The sequence below is a fragment of the Diabrotica undecimpunctata genome, chromosome 5 (assembly GCF_040954645.1).
Source record: "Diabrotica undecimpunctata isolate CICGRU chromosome 5, icDiaUnde3, whole genome shotgun sequence".
In the NCBI taxonomy this organism is placed as follows: Eukaryota; Metazoa; Arthropoda; class Insecta; order Coleoptera; family Chrysomelidae; genus Diabrotica; species Diabrotica undecimpunctata.
Window position 1 is genome coordinate 42,408,367 of NC_092807.1, and position 7,529 is coordinate 42,415,895.

Genomic DNA, 7,529 nt, shown 5'->3' on the forward strand with positions numbered 1-7,529 from the left:
TTTATTAAAAATGCCCTCACATAAATATATTTTTATTAAATTCTCTAGTATATAACTTATTTAAAATAATCAAATACTTTTTTATATCTAATATTATGTAGTATATAACTTATAAATTATTTTCTATAAACCCCAATCGTCACAATATATATATATATATATATATATATATATATATATATATATATATATATATATATATATATATATATAAGAATTACTGGATATTAGTGACTGTCAATATTTAGTAACCGTTTTATAAACTTTCATTCTCAACATCCATCCAAGATGAAAACAAATTTGGTTTTGGCCCTGAAAACTAGGGTTATCAACTTGTCACACATCGAGTTCAGAGACAAGGGACTAAAAAAGCTGAGATCTATATTACAAGAGAACTCCTATCCTATAGGGCTGTTAAATAAACTCATTTTCGGTTCTCCTTTTCCTTCGAATTTTTCTGACAACCAAAATTTTCATAACAATGAGGTCCGACAATTGACATTGACACAGAACACATCAGTGATACCATCTAAAATAACTTATGGTCGTCTACCCTACATTCCAGGCACCATTTTGACACCGAAGCTAATGAACATCTTCAAAAATGTTAGTGATTTAAAAATTACAACCAAAAATGTGAAAACGGTATCGAAGTTATACACAAAAACAAAAGATCCTTTCACAATACAGTCATCGAATGTTGTTTATTCTATACCGTGTAATAATTGTAACAAAATATATATAAATGAATCATCTCGTAATTTTCACAGTAGGGTGATCTCACATCGTAGCGATAAAAAAACCAAAAAAATAAATGCATGTGCATTGACAGAACATGCATTAACGTGGAAACATGAATTTAATTTCGAGGATTCCTGTATTTTGGCAAAGGAAAAGAACCATTCAAAACGTGTTTTCTTGGAAATATGTTCCATAAAATCGAGTACATCTTGCATCAATAAAAAGTCAGACATAGATAAACTGAGCAACATTTATTGTTACTTACTGGAAAAACATCTAAAATAAAATTAATATCTACCTGCACCCGTACCCACACAAATTACAGTTATATGCATAACATGTTGCATACCATTAAGACAGGTTTAAAAATTAAAATCACCTAAGATGGGCCTCTAGTATTTCTTAAAAAGAAATATAATATTAAGTACACCTAATTACTTTTAAATCATAGGATTTTTTCTTTTTGTTCTCTACAAAGTTAAAACACACCAGTAAAAGATGACAACAAAATTTTTACCATTTTTACCTAAATTTTTAAGAATTTTAAAATGTATTTTGTCCACTATTTTATATTTTACGTGTGTGTTATTAATGTTAAGTGTCTATGCTTTTATAAATAATCTCAACGACTAGTAAGTTGCACTGAAGATTTGTGATATTTTATAAATATTTACACTTTTTCTTATTACAGTGTCTTGAAAAAGGAATAAAACCATTCCGAAAGCTAGACAAAAAGTCATAAGAGTGTTTCATTAACATCCCGGCCAATTTTCTGACTGCAACCCTAATAAACTGTGTTGTTTGTATATATATATATATATATATATATATATAAAAGCAAATATACAAATCCCTTAATGATATACTAAAATTTGATAACAACTGCAATAATACTATTGAAGCTCTGTATCTGTTTTAATAAGTATTTAGTAAACATTATGTAGTAACGATAAAAAAACTCAACGTGGACACAAAGGGGATTTAAGTGATAATAAGCCGATCGTACACAGGAACATTAAGACGGATTCGTTGCTCATTCGCCAATAACAGCAAATAAAGTACTTACATGAACTTTTGACAATTAGCTTTTCTCCCACTTACCTGAAACAAAATTAAAATTATATTATTAAATAAATACCAAAGAGAGAGATAATATAAAATCATAAATCAAATATATTATTTGTTGGACAAGTTATTGTATGTATTGAAGATTTGCTTTTCAATGTGATATCAAATTCTGATTTTGATCGAATTATTTTTAGCTTACATAGAGTATATAAAAATTTATATGAGAACAAAGAAATATACATTTAAATAAATTTAATATTCTTTTAGAACAAAACAGTATATATACTTTAGATAACCTCAATAGAAATAATGGCATATTAGCGACAGTTGTCAATCTATCAAATAGACATTTAAATGCAACCATCGAGTTAGAATCTATGGAGAGGGCATCACGTGACTAAAAACGACCTCACTTCGGTCATATTGTTAAGATTGTTTTGACACTTTGACAGATCGTATATGTTTGTTTACGTTTGTTGATTTTTGAATATTTTTAGTTTTATAATACTTTTATAGAAACTGTAATAATATATTGTGATAGTGCATAATAATGGTTTCTTGTTCTCAATGCAGCTATGTTAATAAAAAATCTTCAGGAATAACGTTCTACAGGTTAGTATATACAAATATGTAAACAAAGTAATGGCCCGTACTTCAGAGAATAAATTAATAGTATTTGACTGTATTAATTTATCTTTGTGTATAATATATCGTGTTTTTATTATTTAGCGCGGGATAAATAAATCATAGTTTATTAAAAATGTATTGCACTTTTTTAGATTATGATTAAATCTTTTGAATAACTAGTTATATTTGTATAGTAGTTTTAATATTATTGAGTCCGACCATGATCCCACCGCCATATTGGTATCATCGTTAGTCACGCCTACCTACGCCGTTCTTAATACACATGTTAATATGCTCATAGCTTCTCCTAACTCGATGAATGCAACGGAGAGTGTAATATTATCAAAGGTTCTAAACTTTGCTGTGACTCATCCGTCTATTGCAAAATTATACATAATTAGCTCAGTGGAGAAAATATCTCAACATTTACCAACCCACGAAAAAGAAGAATATAGAGTATTATGTGAAATTAAATTGAAAATGTCTATTAAAATTAGACCAAACATAAGCAAAAAGAAACTAAAGGATATAAGAGCTTTAAAAAATGAGAATTCCATAATTATCTCAACAAGAGACAAGGGGAATGCAATTGTGATAATGGATAAAATTCAATATAAAAACAATATAAAAGATCAAGTAACAAACGGATCTTATAAAAAATTAATAAAGGATCCAAAAGACCCCTCATTTTTATGGAGTACTGAAAGTTCATAAAACGAATATACCACTTAGACAAATTTGTAGTACCATAGATTCTCCTTGTAGTGACGTTTCAAAATTTTTATTAAATATTATACAACCATTTGCAACTTAAAATAACACATTTATAAAAAATACACAGCATTTTTTAAATAAATAATTATTAAATAAGGAAATTAATTCAAATATTATTTTAGTAAGTTTAGACAGTAATAGTTTATTTGCAAATAAATATAATCAACACAAAATTAGAGAATGATGATGGATTGGCAACTAGAACAAGACCAGATATACCAGATATCATGCAGTTATTGACATTACGTACTGATAATAATCTATTTTTAACTAGATAATGAATTCTATAAACAAAATTATGGTCTAGCATTGGGCATTAGTTTGTCTCCAATGTTACCCGATATATTTATGGAATATTTTGAAACAAATATTATTTCTAAACAAAATTGAAAACCCACAGTATGGTGGAGATATGTCAGTGAGGTACTCTCAATATGGCCTCATGGATCAGCGTTATTGGATACATTCTTAAATAATTTAAAAGGTAAAGATGAGACAATTACATTTCATGGAAAAGGAGTATAATAACACACCGCTTTTCCTGGATATTTAAGTCTCTAGGAACGATATTAGATACGAGACTCAGGTGTAAAGAAAACAAACACACACCAACAGATATCTTAATTACAAATCAAACCACAACATCAATATTAAAAAGGGAATCCTACCATAGAGCCAAAACTACCCGTTCTTACGAAAATTCGTCCTTAGAGGAGATTTGGTAACCTCTATTATATTAAAAAATGATTATCGTTTATCGCTTATCAATAAGGAATTTTTAACAATCGGCCAAATAGAACAAAACAATTTAGAACGAGCTGCTACAGCATACACAAAGAATAATACGAGGAAAATAATACCATACATAAACGGATTACCAGACAAAACTTAAAAATATTATAAATAAATTCAACATTTCAACAATATTCCAAACAACAAATACATCGAGATCTATTTTATCTAAAACTAAGCCTAACAATGAACAAAAAAGAACAAAGAATTGTATTTACAAAATACCTTGTGAATGCGATCAGTTTCATTTGGGTGAATTATCAAGACCATTAAATGTTAGAACTAGTGAACATCTTACATTAAAAATAGAGGATTAAGTAGATCTCAAATGTGTAAACAAGCATGAAAAAATGAACATAGGGTTCAATGAAATGATTCCAAATCTAATAAATAACATAAAAAACTCATTGTCTCCAAGTAAGAGATGTAGTGCTTTCAAATCCTTCCCCTTTTTTAAATTTAATGTCTATTTCGTCCCCCCCTTTTTAAGTGTCGTCTGTGTGTTTTCTGTGTGTCTTAAAGTGTCCTTAATTTTAATTTTTTAACTTTAAATATTGGACTTTACAACCATTTGCTATATATTATAACAGAACTTTATCAACGAAATTTGATAATTACAAGTTGATAGAATTGCACACTCACACAATTAGTACATCTAATCTCATTCATTGTCTCACAACTGTCACCTTCAAAAATAAAATCTCAATAAATAACACACATTTCATAAATATATCTCTAGAATAAATATAAATAGCTTTTAAATAATTCAATGGTATAGAACATTACTTTAATCAAACAAATAATTACATTACACCTATCTCTACTTCATTGGATAAAATCTGTATCCTCAAGAACTTCCCCGTTTACTGTCAAACAATTACAATAGCAAACTTAAGTTCTCCAATTAATAATACAGGATAGTTTGAACTATGTTCTTTCAACCATCAATTAATAGAGTACCGGCATCATTTATTTAACTTTGTATCGAGACCTGAAGATGCTTTGCATATTGTAGAAAGCGAAACCGGTCGTCTGGATAGTTAAATTAAATTGATTGTAAGTCTAATTTATTATTTCTTTTACCTTTTGATTCCAGTATAGTCCTAAAAAAAAGAAGGTAAAAAGGGAAGAATCAAACAAGTGGCTCTAATTATGCTAAATAAGACCAATTGTGTCGCAAATTCCTCGGCAGAATTCAACAGGATCTGGTTACCAATACTAAAAGAGGAAGTTAATAAAAAGAAAATTAGCATTCGTAAGTCAGTACATATTGAGGATACATCATAATTTATGATTTCTAAATAACAAACATATAAAATTAGAATTTGGTGTTTATTGAGAGTAAACTAAAAATGTAAGACCAAACTTACCATGTCAGGATAGTATTATGAAGTTTTTTTCCTGGTTTTTTCCTGATAATTTACTATGGAATAACTAACAGGAAAATTTTACTGTCATCATGGCATGTAGTTGCCTTTTTAAAGACGAGTTATATGCTTGATATTTTCTGACGGACATTATCATGTTAAAGTTTTCAAGTAACGTCGAGAAACGGTGGGGATTAATCACTTTCCACCTCCATCGTGAACTGGATATTAGGACGTATACCATTCAGATGGGTTTGAAAAGACACCAAAGCATCTCTACCATGGGGCTAAATGAGTAATTTATCGTCGATACATTTGATATGTCGACATATTGTAGCCAACATAATGGAAGATGAAATAAGTGTTGAACATATATTATTTAATTAGAGATAAGTTCTCTTGCTGGATACTGTATTAATTTTGAGAATTTTAGAATTTCATATCTATTTCATTTATAGGAACGTTTATAAAGAGTAAAACGATATCGAAACTTACTAGAATATATTACGGTGAGATGGAGTATTATTTAAGAGGTATGATGAAATAAAAAGAATTTTTGACGAAGTATGAAGCGAGAGGTTGTAGGATTTTGGCAAAGTACTTGACCAATGGTTGTGCAGGGCAGTTGTATGCACTGAAAATGGTACGTAGAGAAATATTAGGTTTGTGAATTTTGGGTTGGCCATATATTCCAGCTGTTCTGGAATACTTTTCTCGAGGAATTAGAGATTGTTTTATGTCAACAGGAAGTAGTTTTATTTATAATGGCTTTGGTTGTTTTTAAATGGTTTATTAATATAAGAAGAAGTATTTAGGATAACAGTGGCATTGCCTTTATCGGCGGGAAAAATGACTAGATTTGGATTTGACTGAAGTTCTTTCAGGGCTTTTTTCTTGGATTGACTAATGTTTAGATAAGGGGGCTTTGAATTTTTAAGAACTCCATCCATGTCTTGTCTAGTTATTTTAGTATCTTCGGAAGGTAAACTGAAGATGGCTTTTTTAGTTTGACAGAGACGGTCTCAATTGAAATGTGATTTGATAACTGAATAATTGAAACGTTTTGCTGAAGCTTGAGTATCAATGGTCGAAATAGCAGTATTAGAAAAGTTATAAACTGTAGTGGGTTTCAACGTTGTAGCTTTCGGAATTTTTTTGGAAGTCCGATGCGCTAATTTGCGCTTTTAAGTTTAAGTATTAGATTCGAAAGTGTTTAGGGCTGTCTGTGTGTTGATATGGTCGGAGCTGCTAATAGTATAGGATTTACATTGAAAGAATGAATAGCTGACCAGATATTAAAAATACTGTATATACGAGTACTATGTTAAAATACTAAATGAATCATTTTACGGAGGAGCGCAAAACAAGTCTTTCTAAGAATTTGGTAGATAAAAGAAGAAGTATGGTGTTTGAGTTTTAGAAATTTGGGAATGACTTTATGGTCTCGACAGGCTATATTGGTAATATTATCACATCAGTCTAGACTAGAATAAGAAATAGAACAAGAAAGGATCACACAGAAGGAAGATAATTGACAAATTTCTGGTGTCCAGGAAACGAACCAGGCCGTCCAACTTAATTAAATCATCACAGGAGAAAATAAGAAGCAACATAAAAATAGCAACAAAATCTCTTGGAGATTAAAAAAGAAGAAATAGCGCGCACCTCAGTTGTCTGATGAAAAAAAATTTAAAAAAAAAGAAAACTTACTTAAATGTCACAATTGCAGAAAGAGATGTGGAGATTCAAGAGCGACCAAAGGTATGTGCATGTATTTTCAACGGAACTCTTAAAATACCTGAAATAATTTTACAAAATAAGAGAAAGCTAAGTGAAAGTGTATGAAGGTAGGTATGAAGAATCAGTATTAGGATCACTATTTCAGAAATACGAGAAAAAAAAACAGCAATTATCGAGAACTAAACCTGTTTTCTGTGGGGTTGCTAGACCTTCATCAAGCGCCTCCCCAGATGACGGATAGGGGAACGCCTCTCGACATGGGTAGTAACAAGGAAATGAAATTCTTGGGGTGAACCAAAACTAGCACGCAGTGTCTAGTGGGCGGCTGCAAATAGCGTCTGTGTTTAGAGGATTGACTAAAATATAAACCAGAGATGGCACAGGAAAACACTGGTGAATATTTCCCAAGCAAACTACAAT